This window comes from Perca fluviatilis, chromosome 9, assembly GCF_010015445.1.
Source record: "Perca fluviatilis chromosome 9, GENO_Pfluv_1.0, whole genome shotgun sequence".
NCBI classification, from domain to species: Eukaryota; Metazoa; Chordata; class Actinopteri; order Perciformes; family Percidae; genus Perca; species Perca fluviatilis.
This window is the reverse complement of record NC_053120.1, coordinates 3,994,340-4,013,093: the sequence shown is the minus strand read 5'-3', so window position 1 is coordinate 4,013,093 and position 18,754 is coordinate 3,994,340. Positions and strand designations below refer to the sequence as shown.

At 37.9% G+C, this 18,754-nt stretch overlaps 1 protein-coding gene and 1 long non-coding RNA gene across 2 annotated transcripts in view; both read left to right on the top strand.

The window, feature by feature from the left end:
* The window catches only part of LOC120565603 (sterile alpha motif domain-containing protein 9-like), a gene marked incomplete in the record, with an annotated part of 44,345 nt that overhangs the window by 16,540 nt on the left and 9,051 nt on the right, over positions 1-18,754 (top strand).
* On the top strand, positions 3,537-15,729 carry LOC120565881. Its single transcript, XR_005640301.1, has 3 exons — positions 3,537-3,760; positions 9,825-9,880; positions 15,702-15,729. It is a non-coding gene; the product is annotated as an uncharacterized LOC120565881 (long non-coding RNA).

Sequence of the window (18,754 nt, the reverse complement as noted above, 5' to 3'; positions counted from 1 at the left end):
TTTAGATGTTAATTAATCCTGAAAACATTACCGTCTACAGCCTCGAGAGGGCGCTCTAGGCTTGTGACAACTATATGCTAGTGCTAGAGACAACTGAGAAAGAAAAGAGGTAACAAACTCCAGGTAGTAAAATATGCAGCCCGAAAATGGTAATCGAGCAGCAGAAAGAAAGTTTGAAATGAGGGAGAAACTTGTGAGGGAGACTGGCGAAAAGGTAACTCTTACTGCAATGAAGAAATCAGAGAAAGCTAATCGGCTAATCGCGGGCTGAAAGCAAGACGGCCAGAGCTGGAGGAAGGAGTCGGGAGGGACTTGTCAACGGTGCAGTTACGTCTCCACGCCTTTTAATACATCCATGCTGCACGCCCTGGTGGCTGGCTGTTCTGTGTGCTATTGTTTAGTTCAATAACTGTTAATGTGTTACGTTAACATACCGGACACCTACCGTATTCAGCCTGTTGTTCTGTGTGCTATTGTGTAGTTGACAGATGAAAAAGGCTGTTTTTGGTCTTGGATTTTGTGAAATAAATTTCTAAATAAATGCGCCTTATAGTCCGGTGCGACTTATATATGTTTTTTTCCTCTTCATGACACATTATCTATCAGAATGGGTGGTGGCTGACAAGCACTGACTGCAGGAAAAAAGAAAAGCATGCAATTACGCATTTACAAACAAAATTTTAAATATTTAATTTTAAAATTCTGGAGACACATTGATGAGAAAAATTAACTAAAATTGTTTAAGTAATCCTGTTGCTTACACTTTTATAATACACTTTCTTTTTTTGTTTTTGTTTTTTAAGATTTCATCAGGATTACTTCCTTTGTCAGATCAGTTTCTGTGCTTCCTGTTTATTCCTGTTTGTTGTACTTCTTTGTTGTTTTTTTTTAATACCTTTGGATCACATTCTGGAATTGTTTTTGCCTGCTGCAGCTCTCAGGACTCCCCTTGGTTTATTTTTGTGTTTTCATCAAATAAATCTTCAACTTTAACTTTCGCCTGCCTGCCTCTCTCTGCGATTGGGTCCTCTAATCCCCTGCTATGTAACAGTGCAGGCATGTTGGTCTATTACATTCTCACTTGTCACGAAAGTGCTGTAACAGGGATGGGCCGAACTTTCAAGGATCGGTGTGTTGGCGATAACTAAAGTAAAGACATCACAGAACTCTTAGTGCCATAGTGCAGTGTTCATCTCAGCAAAATTTCAGTAAATAGCTGACTGGTCAGTTCAATTTCTGTTCACAATAACATCTCACCTCTAATCTACACACACACACACACAAACACACTCACACACACACACACAGGGTTTGGGTCCTCAATCTGGTGCAAATTCATCTAACGAACACATTAACATCCGGTTCCTGCTATTCTGCTACTCTGTCTGGTGAACAACACTATATATGGTAGAAACTAGAAGTGAAACTGAAGCTAACTCTCTGTCTGTCAGAGTCTAATCCTTGTACAGGCGCTGCAACTGTGCCCTGCCAGGAACTTGTAACCACTTCCTCTGACCGCACACAACTCTTGCAATGAGCACAACAACTTCACACATTATCTATCAGAATGGGTGGTGGCTGACAAGCACGGACTGCAGGAAAAAGAAAAGCATGCAATTAAGCATTTACAAACAAAATTTTTAATATATATTTTTTTAAATTCTGTAGACACATTGATGAGAAAAATTAACTAAAACTGTTAAGTAATCCCCTTGCTTACACTTTTATAATACAATTTCTTGTTTTGTTTTTGTTTTTTAAGATTTCATCAGGATTTGTGGCAGTCATGTTCTCAGTTGTATTGCAATAAACTAATGTTATAAAGATGCCGGTTTGAATCTTTGTATTTAATAAAGTACAACAAAAAAGGAGGGTGCAGGCATGTTGTTCTATTACATTCTTGCTGTTTATGAAAAATATATCATTAATACAAAATATAAGTTATTGATCTTCAGGTAGCAGTAGAGTTATAAATTACTTTATTATTATGCATGCATCATTATGTTGGGGGATACTTTTTACCTGTGAGAACACTTAATTACCGGGAAAATTAAACCATGTAAATCTATTCTGATACAACCTCTAAATACAATTATGAACCTGAAAATGAGCATAATATGAACAAAGAAAGAGAGACTGCTGTCCGGAGGATAATCAGTTGAGATGGTGTGTGTGCGTCCTTGAGAACTGTAAGTCGTATAATTTATGTTGTCAGTTCATGTAAGCCTGTTGTTGTATTGGTCTATAGTTCCTGCACAGTTACAGTAGGTTAGCTAGTGATTTAGTTGTTTGTGTTCTTCACCTGTTAGCTGGTTTCACGTTGCTTGTAAAGCATCAAAAGAGAGAAGTTGTCTCTGTCCGTGTTTTACAGACACACCTGGGGGGGGGGGGCGAAGTTTGAAACCAGCATCAGTTTTAAATACGGTCCTAATCTAGTCCTCACTAACAAGTTTCAAATAATTTCACTGGAGTTACCGTTATTATTTTTCACGTGATCAATACCGAATTCAATCTAATTGGATGGGAATATACTGCAGGCTACGTTGTATGTAACGCACCACTACAAGAACTATCCGACAGATTCGGCCGCATTCTGCATTCATTGGCGGCAAATAATTGCAGCATGATGGTGGTAACGTTAGCACTAGTAGTATGGACGGCGACATGATTGAAAATGAAGAAAACAGAGATCCCAGAGATTAGGCAGACAAGCAGCAAGACATTCCCAATCATCCCTGGCCTTATCTGAGAGAGATGTTTGAGATAGGCTAGGCATCAAGTATGACTCCTGGCCAATGTGCTGTGTAAATCTAAAAGTATGGGGGGGAACTTCTTAATTAATCTATGTTTAGTAATTCATATTGTATCCTTTATTTTCTTTTATATTTGAGCACACACGACACACACATGCATGTAGATTCCTTTAAATGTTAAGGGGACGATTAAAAAAGAGAAACTGGATCTGTGAATTCTCACAGAATCACAATTGAATTCATATCTTGCTACTCAGTCAGAATCTTATTAAGCTGGAGTCCCAGTATCTGTCACAATAATCATATATGTGATGTTTGGCAGACATCCATTTAAAATGTAGACAATGGCATATAAAGAGCCTGGTTTTTATGTCCACTGAAGTTTCTCATCTTGCACTCTAGTAACGTGTGTGGTCCAGGTAGCTTTGCATAAAAAGTGGTTGTCATTCGCAAGGCTACTTTTACTTTTATACTTTAAGTACATTTCAAAGCCTGTACTTTGTTACTTTTACTTAAGTAAATAAGTTAAATCAGTACTTCTACTTTTACCAGAGTATTTTTTAACACAAGTATCTGTACTTCTACTTAAGTACGGGAAGTGAGTACTTTTGCCATCTCTGCGGGACTGTTCTCAGCAATACTCTCTCACACTTATTAGGTTTGTTTATTTTAGATTAGATTTGATCAGTATTTGTGGCATTCTCAGTTGTATTGTAATGAAGTAATGTTAATCTTATGTTTGAATCTTTGTATTCAATAAGTTAAAGAAAAAAAGAGGGTGGAGACATGTTGTTCTATTACATTCTTGCTTGTCACGGAAGTGGTGTAGCTGAAGTTTCAGTAAAGACAGCACGGGTATAACTTTCAGCACGTAGTGCAGTATTTATCTCAGCAAAGGTTTTAGTAAATAGATGACTGGTCAGTTTCTGTTCAGAATAACATTACACCTCTCCAGGAGAACCAGCAGCCAAAATCCAGTCTGATGAGGCGTATAGGAACATCAAAAGGTGAGAAATTCACTGGCTGCTCATTCTTTGTATGTTTGAAATAAGCTTTGTGTATGTAAAAACTGAACAATGACTTCCATTAAATCTCACATTGTGAATTTTAACTATAGCTATATTTCCATCCACACGTTTTTAATCCAAATTAAGTGATATTGAATTAAAAATATTCGATTGAATTTCATGAATATCAACTCAAAGGAAATACGTTCGGTCTCATCGGATTTTCTCTTGATCGATATATGCGGCTTATGCGATAAATGCTGATGGAAACGTTATTTGCCGAGTAAATTAATTAATTGCGATTAAGTTTTAGGTCATTTTATGGTTGCAACCCGCCACAAAACGAAGAAGAAGTTTTAGTTCATTTCCGCCCAGTATTTCCGCTCTGTTTGCAAACATGACAGCTGTCAACAAAGACAGATTTAAGTGGACGAACGAGGAGACGAGAGACTTTTTTAATTTAATTTACGAGCGAAATATAACGGCTATTTTAGATAGCAAAAATCTAAGAAATGCCAAAATTTATCAGGAACTCGCGAAGGAAATGACCAACAAAGGTTACGACAAGCCATGGGACGTCCTGCGGAGTAAATGGAAGGAGCTCAAACAGCGATATATGTCTCAAAAAAGAGAGTTGTCTCGCAGCGTTACTGGAGGGAAAATAAAAGACAAGTTGCACCTTTTTGATGAGCTGGATCAGATCCTCGGTCAAAGGCCCATCGGAGCTTCTAATATTAACAACAACAATACTTTTGTCTAGAACTTTGTTCGCAAATGTGTGCTTGAATGTTGTGCGATTCAGTGCGAAAATGAACGGAAACACCATAACATGTTTCAAATCCAACCCAGTCTCACGTCAGTTCGTGATGGCATTACAAAATTAAATCTATTAGAACGTGATACCATTACGTTATTGTGAAGATTTACGTGTTGGGGTCACGTTTTTTATACTAATGTATTTCAATGAGAAGCATCTTACGTAATCACATCACGAAACTTTCTGCCAGTCGGGCTGCAGCAGAGAAGCTGATACAGCTTTGATATTATTGGTATTTTTAACCCAATAACCGCTGTTTTATTCAACATTTATTCACCAGATCTTATCACGGTTTATATGTATTTCTTTTAATGTTATTATTTTGGTCTATTTCGGCCAGGGAAGCTGGATTGCTTTGTTGTTTATTGATATTTTTAAAACTATAATGCTACATCTTTCAACATGTATTTAGCTGTTATCATGGTATGCATTTCTTTATTTTAATAATATTATTTCGGTCTTATTACCGGTGAAATATTACAGTAAATAAGACAGAACAGTAAGCTACGATATGATAAAGCGAAGCTAGATATTCAAAGCCAATGTCCCACGATGCAATGCGGGCATTCATTCACAGAATCAGACAGCGTATCAGCGGGTCTTTAACGCGATCCCTTCATGTAGCTTACGTTTTAGCGGGATCACGTAGAGCGCTGTTTTAGTCGCTACAACAACGGCGGGTTGGTGATCAGGACCACGCGTCTTTTCTTTCAGCGGATCGATTGATAGCTCTCCTCCAGAGGGAACAGAACTGCGTCCATGGCAACGCTCTGCTATGCATGGCAACGGTGTGTTATACTTAGCAACGGTCGGTTATCAAGAAAATAACAGACCGCATTCTACATTAGAATATAAGCAAGCCATGTAATAAATATAATATATATAATCAGTAGTTTGGTCACCAGTAACAACGTGTTGCTCAGTTATGTTCCAGTAACTTATGCACCGTTTAAAAAAATCATCTGAAGACTCCGGAAGTGACGTCGTAATTACCGCTCGGCGGGTAGAAAAGATACAAATACATAATATTCGTAATATTGATGTTTTTGTCTAACGTTGTATTTGAGGAGTTAAACAATAAAGATATCATCAATAATAAAATACAGTTTCATGTATTTGTCTGATGTACTGTTTGCTCGGCCGGCCGGCGGGCGGCATCAATCTGAAACAGAATGAAGCCGACTCACGGCCGACAGCAGAAACAGGAGCCGAACACGTCCTCCCACCCACCCCGGAAGAACTACAAGTGCTCAAGCTTTGTAACAGATTCTGGGCCGCGTCTATAGTGGGAGTTGTAGTTTTAAATATATTGGTATATTTCTCATAAGTAGAAGTTGGTAGTGTAGAATTTTGGATACACCCTGGGGTTTTTGGGATGGGGAACACACTGGTGTCATCAGATTTTAAAAATAGAATCGTTAAATAGGTGAAAATAGCTTATTACCATATTTGACAGTGCTTACAGTGGATAAACTTTGGAGACCATATCTACATGATAGCTGAGGTCCAGAGCTTTCTAGAACAGCTGGTCTTATGTTTGTAGCACCTTCTGTTGCTAAATGACAAGCCTTCAAAGATGGACTGGGTTCAAGGTTCAGAGGTCAATATTTCAAAGCAGGAGTAATGTATCCTCTTCAGACTGACATATGTTACTCTCCAGGTTGAGACCTTTACAACAATGTGTTTGCTATAGTCCTACGACAAGGTTTTAATTTTCACATATCATAGGGACCATTTTGCAAGCTATAGACCTACTTTATTGTCCCCAGAGGGATATTTGCCTTGAGTTCAAATGCTTCACAAATAATACTTGATATATTGTTTTATCATACAGATGACATACAAATAAACAAAGTGATATGTAGTCAGATTGAAGCACATCACACAGCCACAATGTATTGCTCATCTTTCACAAACAGTGAGCAACACACAACCATATGCATCATATCATGAAGCTATTACCTGCAGCCTCAAGCAACATTATTTTAAGTTTTAATTGAGGTAGGTCCAAATTAGGGCTATAGTTTAGAATTATTTAGTTTACATTAGGGTACCCATTTCTTCTGTCAGAGGATAAGAGCTACTTGGCATGGAGAATAAAGATTGATCAGACCATATTCTCTGTGCTCCCCTGAATAGTAAGCTTTAAATGAGATGTTTTTAGATATTGCTGACATATTAAAATGCTGTGTAATGTATAACATAAACCCTCTGATTCACTGTGAGTGTCTGCTCTAAATGATAAGACACACTTTCAACACGGGCCTTCCAGCCAAAGGTGTTATATATACACACCAAGGTGCCTGCCGATTGATTGGTTCATCATTTATGACCTCTGATACCCTCTGAACCATGTCACGACCAACTCCACGAGCAACTATAATCTGTCCCAGCCACGCTCGCGTCTAAAGTCAAGAGGAGACCGTGCCTTCGCTGTTGTTGGTCCTAGGCTGTGGAATAGCCTCCCCGTCTCCTTGAGATCGCGGTCCTCTTTATATGAGTTTAAACTCAAACTAAAGTTTTATCTCTTGGAGCATGCATTTCTCTAAATTCTTATTTTTATTTATGTTTTCTGCTGTCTGAAGGATGTTTTATTCTATTATCTTTCCTGACTCTTGTTATGTGAAGCACAGTGGTCAACATCTTGTGCTATACAAATAAATGAAATGAATGAATGAATGAAACTCCTCATTTTGTGAAATGGTTGAATGAGATTGTTGGTATGGCACCACATTCTGGTCTCTATTTTAGCAGAATATGCAAAAGTACTTGTGTCTGTGTGCAGTAGGCTGAGGTAGAAGTGTGCCAAAAATGCCAAAACACATGTTTGTGTACACGTACCCATACAAAGCTAAACATCTCTGTGAACAAAAACCTCAGCAAAAATCTGCTTAAAATGCTTCCTAAAACTAGCCCCTTCTTAATTTTGAAAAGGTAGTCTCAGTAAAGGCTGAGTTTATAGCTACAAGCTGTACTGTAACCATGCTGATTGATATGAGGATCATCTTCTGAATAATAATTAATATGATAGGCCTACCATAAATTATTTTTAAAAAGTCAGTTATTTAAAACAACTAATAATGCAGTGTGATGTTAAATCAAATTAATTCCCACACATAAATATCCTTATGTCTTTTTCCCCCTTTAGTCTTTGCTATTAACATTCATCAACTGCAAAATTTGAAAATTGCGTTTTTAAATAACTATGCATGGAAAATAAAATGAAAAATGCTTCTCTTTGTAAGTAGTTTATTTTTTGTTTTTCACAACAGTAGCCTACAAGTCAAAACAAATGCCCATTAGTCCACCAAGCCATTAGGCTGTAGTTCTAAACACTCAACTAGTTTGTTTATATAGGCCTAGTATTTTTCTGCGACAAGGCAAATCAAAGTGCTTAGCATAAAACACAATTTTTTCATTATTGGTATTTTTATTGTATAAATTCTCACATACAACGTGCAGCAATTTGTTTTATTTTTTTACGTGCAGCAATCTTTTCTATCCACTGAGTGGTAATTACTACGTCACTTCCGGAGTCTTCAGCTGATGTCATTTAGCAACAGAAGTCATTTGCTTATATTCTAATGTAGAATGCGGTCTGTTATTTTCTTGATAACACACCGTTGCCATGGACGCAGTTCTGTTCCCTCCGGAGGAGAGCTATCAATAAATCCGCTAGAAGAAGATTGGCGTCGGGGTCCTGATCACCCCGTCGTTGTTGTAGTCGCTATAACAACGCTCTACGTGATCCCTAACGTAGCTACATTGAAGTGATACAGGCGTTATAGACCCGCTGATCGCTGTCTGATTCTGTGAATGAATGCCCGCGTACCGCGCCGGACACTGGCTTTGACGCTCGCGCTCGCTTATATCGGAAGCTTACTGTTCTGTCTTATTTACTGTAATATTTCACCGGTAATAATATTATTAAAATAAAGAAATGCATACCATGATAACAGCTAAATACATGTTGAAAGATGTAGTGTTATAGTTTTAAAAATATCAATAAACAACAAAGCAATCCAGCTTCCCTGGCCGAAATAGACCAAAATAATAACATTAAAAGAAATACATATAAACCGTGATAAGATCTGGTGAATAAATGTTGATTAAAACAGCGATTATTGGGCTAAAAATACCAATAATATCAAAGCTGTATCCAGCTTCTCTGCTGCAGCCCGACTGGCAGAAAGTTTCGTGCTGTGATTACGTAAGATGCTTCTCATTGAAATACATTAGTATAAAAAACGTGACCCCAACACGTAAATCTTCACAATAACGTAATGGTATCACGTTCTAATAGATTTAATTTTGTAATGCCATCACGAACTGACGTGAGACTGGGTTGTTCAAATCAATTCGATATACCAATTTAATCGCAAAACAGCGTGTGACGTCATTACGCAACAGGTTTTTATTCTCTTTAAAGCTGTTGGATGGAAACACACTTTCCCCAGCTTTATTCACATGAGTTTTTTTACTGAACTTCAGATAATTCGATTGACAAGGGGATGGAAACTCAGCTTATGTCAGCTGCTGTGGTAACCATTTGTATAAAATATCAGCACTGCTCTTGGTTATTATTTCTGTGTCAAAAGCTTCTGACAGGAAATGGCTCAATGCATCAGTCGGTGAAGTAAAGGTAGAGGTAGAGTAAAACACAGTATTCTGACACTATTTAGATGTAGACATGACTGTACATTACCACAGAAATGTAGTGTAGTATCTGAACCCTTTGGTATCTATCAGGAGAAAGAAAAGCATGCAATTAAGCATTTAAAAACAAAATTTAAAACCTTTTTTTTTTTATTCTGTAGACACATTGATGAGATAAAATAACCTAAAACTGTTTAAGTAATCCCCTTGCTTACACTTTTATAATACACTTTCTTGTTTTGTTTCTTTTCTTTTTTACGATTTCATCAGGATTTGTGGCAGTCATGTTCTCAGTTGTATTGTAATCAACTAATGTTATAAAGATGTCTGTTTAAATCTTTGTATTCAATAAAGTTCAAGAACAAAAAGAGGGTTCAGACATGTTGGTCTATTACAATCTCGCTTGTCACGAAAGTGGTGTGAGAGGGATGGGCCGAACTTCAGGGATCGGTGTGTTGGCGATCACTAAAGTAAAGACATCACAGGACTCTTAGAGCATAGTTCGGTATTCATCTCAGCAACATTTCAGTAAATAGATGAGTGGTCAGTTAAATTTCTGTTCACAATAACATCTCACCTATTTTGTTCCAGGAGAGATGACCAGCAGCTAAAATCCAGTCTGATGAGACGTACAGGAACATCAAAAGGTGAGACATTCACTGGCTGCTCATTCTTTGTATGCTTTGAAATAAGCTGTTGTGTATCTAAAAACTGAACAATGACTTCCATTAAATCTCACAATATGCATTTTAACTATGTCAGCTGCTGTGGTAAGCATTTGTATAAAATATCAGCACTGCTCTTGGTTATTATTTCTGTGTCAAAAGCTTCTGGCAGGAAATGGCTCAATGTACCAGTCTGTGACGTAAAACAGAGTAAAACACACAGTATTCGGACACTATTCAGATGTAGACATGACTGTACATTAACACAGTGAAAGAGAATTTCGGCGAAAATACAGGCCCGGGGCCGAGATATCTGACTCAAATTTACTAATTCCCGCACGTATTCGTTAATAGGACTTATGATACCAAAACTCCAAAGATCCAGTCTGAGACGAAGGTATATTCAAGTTAAGCAAAGTTTACTGAGTCCAGCAGTTAAGTTACAAAAAACATGTGGGTTCACAAAAGACATTAAGTATCCCAGACTTCAGATACGAAAGTACGGAGCTCAGGATAACAAAGTCTCTGTCAAGTTTGTAGCCCCTTTTCCCCCAATATCCTTCAACCTTTATTCTTTATTCTCTTCCTTGATGGGGTCTCATCTTCCTGTCTCCGGGCAGATTTTACTGTCACCCCTATACACACACACACACACACACACACACACACACACACACACACACACACACACACACACACACACACACACACACACACACACACACACAAGAGTTTGGGTCCTCTGTATACTGCAACTTCATCTGACGAACACAATAATATCCGGTTCCTACTATTCTACTACTCTGTCTGGTGAACAACACAATAAGTGAAAGCTGAAGCTAACTCTCATTAGTTACTCTGCGTCAGAGTCTAATCCTCGTACAGGCGCTGCAACTGTGCCCTGCCAGGAACTTGTAACCACTTCCTCTGACTGCACACAACTCTTGCAATGAGCACAACAACTTTAAATGTCAAGTAATACTGATACTAATATTTCTACAACAATACTGATACTAATATTTCTACAACAATACTGATACTAATATTTCTACAACAATACTGATACTTATATTCCTACAACAATACTGATACTAATATTTCTAAAACAATACTGATACTAATATTTCTAAAACAATACAGATACTACTTTTCCTACAACAGAAATGTAAGTGTAGTATCTGGAACCACACATTATCTATCAAGAAATGGGTGGTGGCTGACAAGCACAGACTGCAGGAAAAGAAGCATGCAATTAAGCAAAACTGAACAATGACTTACATTAAATCTCACGTTGTCAATGTTAACTATGTCAGCTGCTGTGGTAAGCATTTGTATAAAATATCAGCACTGCTCTTGGTTATTATTTCTGTGTCAAAAGCTTCTGGCAGGAAATGGCTCAATGTATCAGTCGGTGAAGTAAAGGTAGAGGTAGAGTAAAACACACAGTATTCTGACACTATTCAGATGGAGACATGACTGTACATTACCACAGAAATGTAAGTGTAGTATCTGAACCACACACTATCTATCAGAATGGGTGGTGGCTGACAAGCACGGACTGCAGGAAAAAGAAAGCATGCAAATAAGCATTTAAAAACTAAATTTTAGATTTTTTTTTAAAATTCTGTAGACGCATTGATAAGAAAAATTACTTACAACTGTTTAAGTAATCCCTTTGCTTACACTTTTATAATACACTTTCTTGTTTTGTTTCTTTTTAAAAGATTTAATCAGGATTTTTGCAGTCATGTTCTCAGTTGTATTGCAATAAACTAATGTCATAAAGATTTGTTTGTTTGTTTATTTATGATCCTCATTAGCTCCTGCATTGCAGGTGCTATTCTTCCCTGAGATGTCTGTTTGAATTTTTGTATTCAATAAAAGTACAAGAAAAAAAAGGGAGGGTTAGGCGTCCGCACCTGGCTGAAATCGAGCAACCACACAGGCCGACTTGAGTCTGAATAAGTCAGAAAGAAACAGAATAAATCCAGCCTGAAATGCAGTTTAATTGGATTAGTAATTATTTTTTTAACATAATTGTTTATGAAAAATATATCATTAATAAAAAATAAAAATATAAGTTATTGATCTTCAGGTACCAGTGCATGGATCAATATTTTGGGGATAATTTTTAAATGTGAGAACACTTAAGGTCCACCTTTCCTTTTAAACTCAAAAGCTGCAAGTGCTTTTGTTCATTTTACTACTGAAAGGCCAATTGATTTGATATCACTGACATTTCTTTTACATCTTTTTAAAGTGCTCATATTATGCTTTTTGGCTTTTCCCTTACTTTTATTATGTTATATATCTTTTTGTGCATGTTATAGGTTTACAAAGGGAAAAAGCCCAAAGTCCCCAAAGGGCCTTACCATCTCCAACAGAAAACACTGTTCACCAACTGCTCCAAACAGCTCTACTGTAGTCCAGCCTTTACTTCCAGAGACAGACGTGGTCACTTTGTAACACATGTTATAATGCTCGCCTAGCTGCTAGCATGGCACGCCCTCATACTCTGCTTCTGACTGGCTAGTAGTCCTTACCTAGGTACTGTCAGGGACCGCCCTCATACTCTGCTTCTGACTGGCTAGTAGTCTTTTTACCTAGGTACTGCGCATGTGCAACTCCCAAACAAGATGGAACAGAGGTGAGATGCCTCACTCTGTAGCTAAACCAGAGAGCTTAACACAGGGGTGAAAAGAGGAGCTGCAGTAATGTGCAATACAACAAAAATATGTATTTTGAAAATTAAACCATGTCAACCTATTCGGATATAACCTCTAAATACCATTATGAACCTGAAAATAAGCATAATATGAGGTCTTAAGTGCTTTCGAGGCCTTTTGTTTTTAAGCTACAATCAGCAAGAGGCCGAGCAATCAGCAAGTTCCAAACATTTTTGAAGGGGACTGCACTAGTTTCCATAAACTTACATATATGTAGTGCAGTGCAAAGGCGTGACAACTTGTAAAATAAAGTTATATTCATTCATTCATCAACACACTTGTGTGTTATGACTGTTAAAAACATGAGAGTGCTGTCTGTAGCGAATTTAATTTGGCTTACCCACTTCGTTCCAGCTCTACGCTGACCGACCGTGCCACGTCCTCCTTTTTCCATTGCAGATTTAGTACTGCCTCATGCGCGTGGAAGCGTCGCTGGTTATCCGTGACGCACCTGCCGTGACCTAACCACACACACAGAAAGTGGAAGGTGTGTTGTTTTTGATTCTCTGCATGTGGCTATTTGCCAGTAGACACATTTTGTTTCAAAGAAGCTGGGGGCAGGCAAAAAAACACAGCTGGCTATTTATAAATAGTTGGGTTTGCTCCAGGATACCTCTGTCTGTCGCTAATCAGCAATGATGATGCGGTGATTAGTGATGATTCTCTCCAACAATCAGTTGTCTGCAGGTTTTCATGTCACTTTTGTGTATCGCCTCACCTCACTGATATTAATAAAAAGTACCTGTTGGCAGGTACCAGGGACTTTTCAAAATGGAAACCAATAAAGGACGAGTCGACGCGTGTACCATGTAATGGAAAACGCCATTAGTGTCAATAATCGTAAGATTAACTTAACTTAAATTTCCTTGCTGGAAAATAAAGTATCAAAGTATGAATGACCATAATATGCCTGAGGACATTTCTGTAGTTTTTTTTATTTAAAAAGTTATGATGCCTTAGTAAATGTCCATAAAGGATCAAAGGGTCAACTGTGTGCAAACCCACACTATCCCAAGAACAATATATAGCACCTTCATAAGTAAACGTCTGTCTTCTACTACAGAGTACAGGAACTGTGCCTGTATTTTATAAGATTGTATGTTTATATGGATTAACAGATTTTGTTTGCACAGATGTGGCCTTTTAAAAGGCATCGAATACGGTGATCATTAATTATTAGAGAGCTGCACTGTAGTACCATGTGTTTACTTTGAAAAATTTGATAGCAAATGTATTAATTTGATTATTTAATTTAGCATAATGGTTGATATGGTGATTATTGCAAGACCCAAAGTGTCTATTGTGCTACTCATTAAGCCAATGCTGATTTGTTTCCAAAATTGGTAATGTATCAACCCCTTTGAATTTCGATCACATCAGAACTTCCCATCATGTGTAGGGATTTATTCTCTATCAAAGAGGAAGAGATTTGCTGGGACACAGTATAGGAGAATCTACAGGATACCTCCCAAAACCCTGATCACCAATTAATACATTTTAAATCTATACACAGAACGTATCTTACGCAGAAAAGCGTCATGCTATGAAAAATCATCCCATCTCCTATCTGTGACATATGTACACTTGATGTCTCAGGGTCATTTATGCTTATGTTTGGGATGTCCCAATGTGTTTGCCTTTTAGAATATATATTTCTCACTTTTAGTGATCTGCTTGGAGTTAATATTCCACTGTCACTAACCTTGCTTTATTTAATGATGACTCTGCCTTAGAATTGTCTCTACAGCAGAAGTGTATACTATGGGTGGTCTCCTGTAAAGATGCGAAATGTTGACTTTCAGATAGAATTAGATGAAACTTTATTGTCATTGTGCAGAGTACAGTACAACAACATGGCTCATGACTTTGTAAACATACACCTTTCCTTAAGGGAACACGACTCATTGAATTTAGCTTTTTCACTAACCCCAATTTAACAGTCATACATACCTACTCATCTCCGTAGTGCTTGTCACTCTCAGCATTAAGCAGCCCAGCACAGATCCTGCAGGTAACTGGTTCAATAGCCTACTACGTTGACCAAAGTACAAATAACATACTTCTTTACATGTTGTGGTTTGAATATCGTGACAAAAACAAGCGTAACATGAGACACAGCCGTCTTCTAACCGTAAACAGCGCCCGAACTATATTCTCAGACAGGCTTGCTGCGAGCTATATCCTCCGTTAAGTACTATATTCTTCCACCTGAGGAATATAGTTCGGTTTGTTTACGGTTAGAAGTTGGCTTATTCGCTGTACGTTAATTTTGTACCAGCATGATCTAAATCACAACATCAAATAGGACATGTTAGCTATTTTGCTGACCAAGGAGAGTAGGATTACTGGAACCATTCACCTACTGTTCTATGAATGGGCTGATGTTCGAGCCTCAGACGCTTTACAGCGCTCAAAGAAGGGTACTTGACTATCTTACTCTGGGGGTTGTGAATAACTAAATTCCCAATATCCGTGTTCTAACAAATGGCGTTGTTATCTGTACGCATTTTGAGCTATCCACGTGTATGTCATGCTGTGTAAAGCCGGATGTAAACATACATCATCGTCTTATAGCGAGAACAACGTCACACGTCACCAAAGCGTGTTTAAAAAAAAGGTTGGAGTTTAGGAAAAGAACATTGGGAAAGTTCTAGGCTGTTTTAGGCTTACAAATAACGTCAGAAACGACAAAAACCCCGACAAAAACACCAATGGTGACCAACGTCACACGCTTAGGAAAACAAGCGGTTGGGTTTAGGGAAGAAACATTGGGAAAACAAACAAAAAAGCGGTTGACAAAGCGCCACCGTGGGAGGCGATCCAGCTCTCCTGGGTGATAGTCCTGTGTTGATCTATAAAAACAAAAAAAGAACTTCCAATAATTCAAGGTGATGTATATCCATTGGGGATGTTGACATAATTAGTACATAATTGTTGAAAGTGAGCAAGAAAACCTGTATCTGCTACTATACATACAATTACATTATGGTTCACATTTAATCTTTAGGTTAAATCTAAAGGGTTGAATATGATTTAACTACACATCCAGGTTTATCTTTCTTTCTCTGACTTGATAGTGCAATCATCAATGGATGTGTTTTAATGTGAAGCCATATAAAGAGGGGCAACACCAGAAAGACTTTCACTTCAGCTGCAGTATCGACTCTCTACTCTTAAACCCAAACACTTGGCAAGCAAACATTCCAGCTAATGGTAAGTCATGACAGTACTATGTACATGTTTATATTCTATTTTACTATTGATAAAATTGTTGTGATTGTATTTTTTTATTATTATTAGTATATTGTTCTTTGACTTGATGTTGTGTTCAGTGTGTTTATGTAAAATGATAAGAACAGCTCGGATACATGAAGATTCTTACACAGAAGCATTAAAATGAAATCTTGATCAAGGAGAATTGGGATTAGCCAGTACAATTTCAATTTTTTTAGTTATTGAATTTGGCTATTTCTCAGTGTTTCCATTACAGAAGGGTTGGAATACGTTTAAAATTGTATTAATTCTGTCAAACTGCAACTTATTTTGTTTTAAAACAAACTTATTTTGCAATTTATTTTCATCTTTGAACATGCCAGTAACTTCCTAAGTAACTATTATATAGACAGTCAACTTAATGTTGACCTGTTTCAATTAAGTGTGTATTTTATCAGATTTATGGCTAACAGTAAAATTGACAACAGATACTATACAATAATATTTAAAAATTAGCGTTTATAAGTGTTAAAAAATAAATATTTTTTTTCCCCAAGAGCCACTACTTGAATGAATTAACTTCAGTAACTTTCCAAAGCCACAAAACCATGACAGCAACTGTGTGCATCATGTTTTAATGTAGGAATGGGGAAACAAACAACCACCGAGTTCCTTGGAGAAAGTAATGTAGCAGCTGTATGTAGACATATCTCCAGTTTAATTATTGTAATTCACTGTATTGAGGTACAAACAGCCATCTCACCTTTCAGGAGTTGTTTTGAATTTAAAGAAAACTTAAATATATCAACCCTATCTTCCTGCTTAACCAGCAGAGTCATAGGAGTGGTTTTTAAAGATTTGCCTACATTGAGCTTAAAGTATTTCAAGAGTTAATTGGTGATGCTACACCGGTGGGGCAGGGTGCAGCCCCCTCAGATGATCAGGCAGGGCTCTGCTGGCTGTTCTTCTGTAGGGTCTGGATCAGGACTAAAGGGACCTAGCTTACAGTCTTGTATCCCCCTCAGATCTTGAGCTCCTTTGCTGAAGGGCTCAGGGAGTCAGAGGTGATAAATCTTTTAAAATTGCTTGTAAAAAAAAAGAAGCTGGCAAAGGCGTACACTGAGTTGTTTTATTACATTGAGTGTTATTGTGTTTATCTAATTATTGTTGGGCATTTCTTTTTGCGATTGAAAAATAGTCGTTTAGGAAAAAGCCCAACACTATCAATAACTCAGGATGCCTCCCTAAATATCACTACAATACGATATAGGTTTGCTCCCCACAGGGGGTGTTTTCTGTCCTCATATTTAAATCAGAAAGAGGTAAAAGTGGCTGGGTTTCACACATGTTTGTCAGCGTTAAAGTTAAGTTTGAGAAACTTCAGGGACATCATGAACAGTGTCCCCCCTCGTTTTACGTTTCCGACCTATCCATGTCCTCCTGCCCACCCTTATTGGACTTTTCTGGGTCTAAAATCCTTCCCTGCTTTGGTCCTGTCATAACAACATTCACACTTCCGCTACAATACATATACTACAGCCAATACAGGGCCCTGCCTCACATCGACAAAAGGTGTTGTAATTGCTGCTTGACCTATGGCCCGTTGTATTTGAGGAGAAAAAGTCTCACCATTGACACTGATAGCTGATTTGTCGAGAAAACTTACAAAATGCTTAAAGGGGTAACTTCTAATTTTCTATTCTTCAATCCCCTTTCAAACAGAGGCTATTCTGCGAGAATGATGAGGAGCTGAGAGGATTGTGATGGTTAGGGGAAGATAGGGAATTGGGAAGGTGCTACAGGAAAAACACTATTATTGGGCATGTACTGCTTTTGGATCAAGTTCAAGCGCCGATCTATGACTGATGAGGTGTTCTAAGGCCTATGCTGAAGTGGATGGACCAAAAAGGTTTCTGTTATTGACACCCCAGGTCTCTTTGACACCAAGGTGGGCCCAGGATAAAAACACATAAAGGACATAAAGCCAGTGCATTTCCTATTCTTCTCCTGGATTCCCGTAATGACTACCTGTTTGTCATCGCGCTCAGCAGATTCACAGATGAGGAGAGAAGCAGACAGTGCAGAAGATCCAGAAATGTTTGAAGCCAGGCTGCAAACTATTACAGCATGGTTCTCTTTTTACTCATAGAGACAAAAAACAGTAGAGAGTTTTAAGGACAACTGAACCTGCAGGAACTTGTGGTCAGTACCATGTCTTTAATAATGATCTGGAATAGAAGCTCACAGGTCACGAGCTGCTTAAGAAGAAATCAAGAACCATAGTCCAGAAGAAGCGGAGGAAGCCACTACACCAACAGAAATGTACCAAGAGGAGGCGAAAGGGGTAATCCGAACAGGAGAAGCATTGCGCTCCTGAAAGACAACGAACAAGAGCATAAGAAGAACAACTGGAGAAAACTTCTGAGCTGAATATGAAGAAAAGCAGGGAAATGTGGAGGGATTCAGAGCTGAAATTGAGGAAGAGAGAAGAGATTTTAGCTTATGTCAGTATTGGTTGAAGGGAGGGGCATGCTATTGAAATGAGGAGATGGAGATGGCAAGGAATAGGGACAAATAAATGGGCAAAGGATGTTGAAGAGGGATAGGAATGAGAAATGTGCATGATAATATTGATTTGAAGGAGGGAAAGGGAGGTATGCTATGGAAATGAGAGGGAGATGGAGATGGCAAAGGAAATAGGGAGAGAAAAAATGGAGCAGATGTTAAAAGAGATAGATAGGAATAAAAGACGTGTATTAAACAATTAAGATGAAGAAGCTACTGAATAGATTTAGGAAAGAAAAAGCTGGATATAGAGGTGGATAAAAAGAAAAAAAAAGAGAGAGAGAAAAGTGTAGAGGAGACAAAAAGGGGAAAGGAAGGAGGAGAGGGAATTAAGAGGAGATGGAGAGAAGCA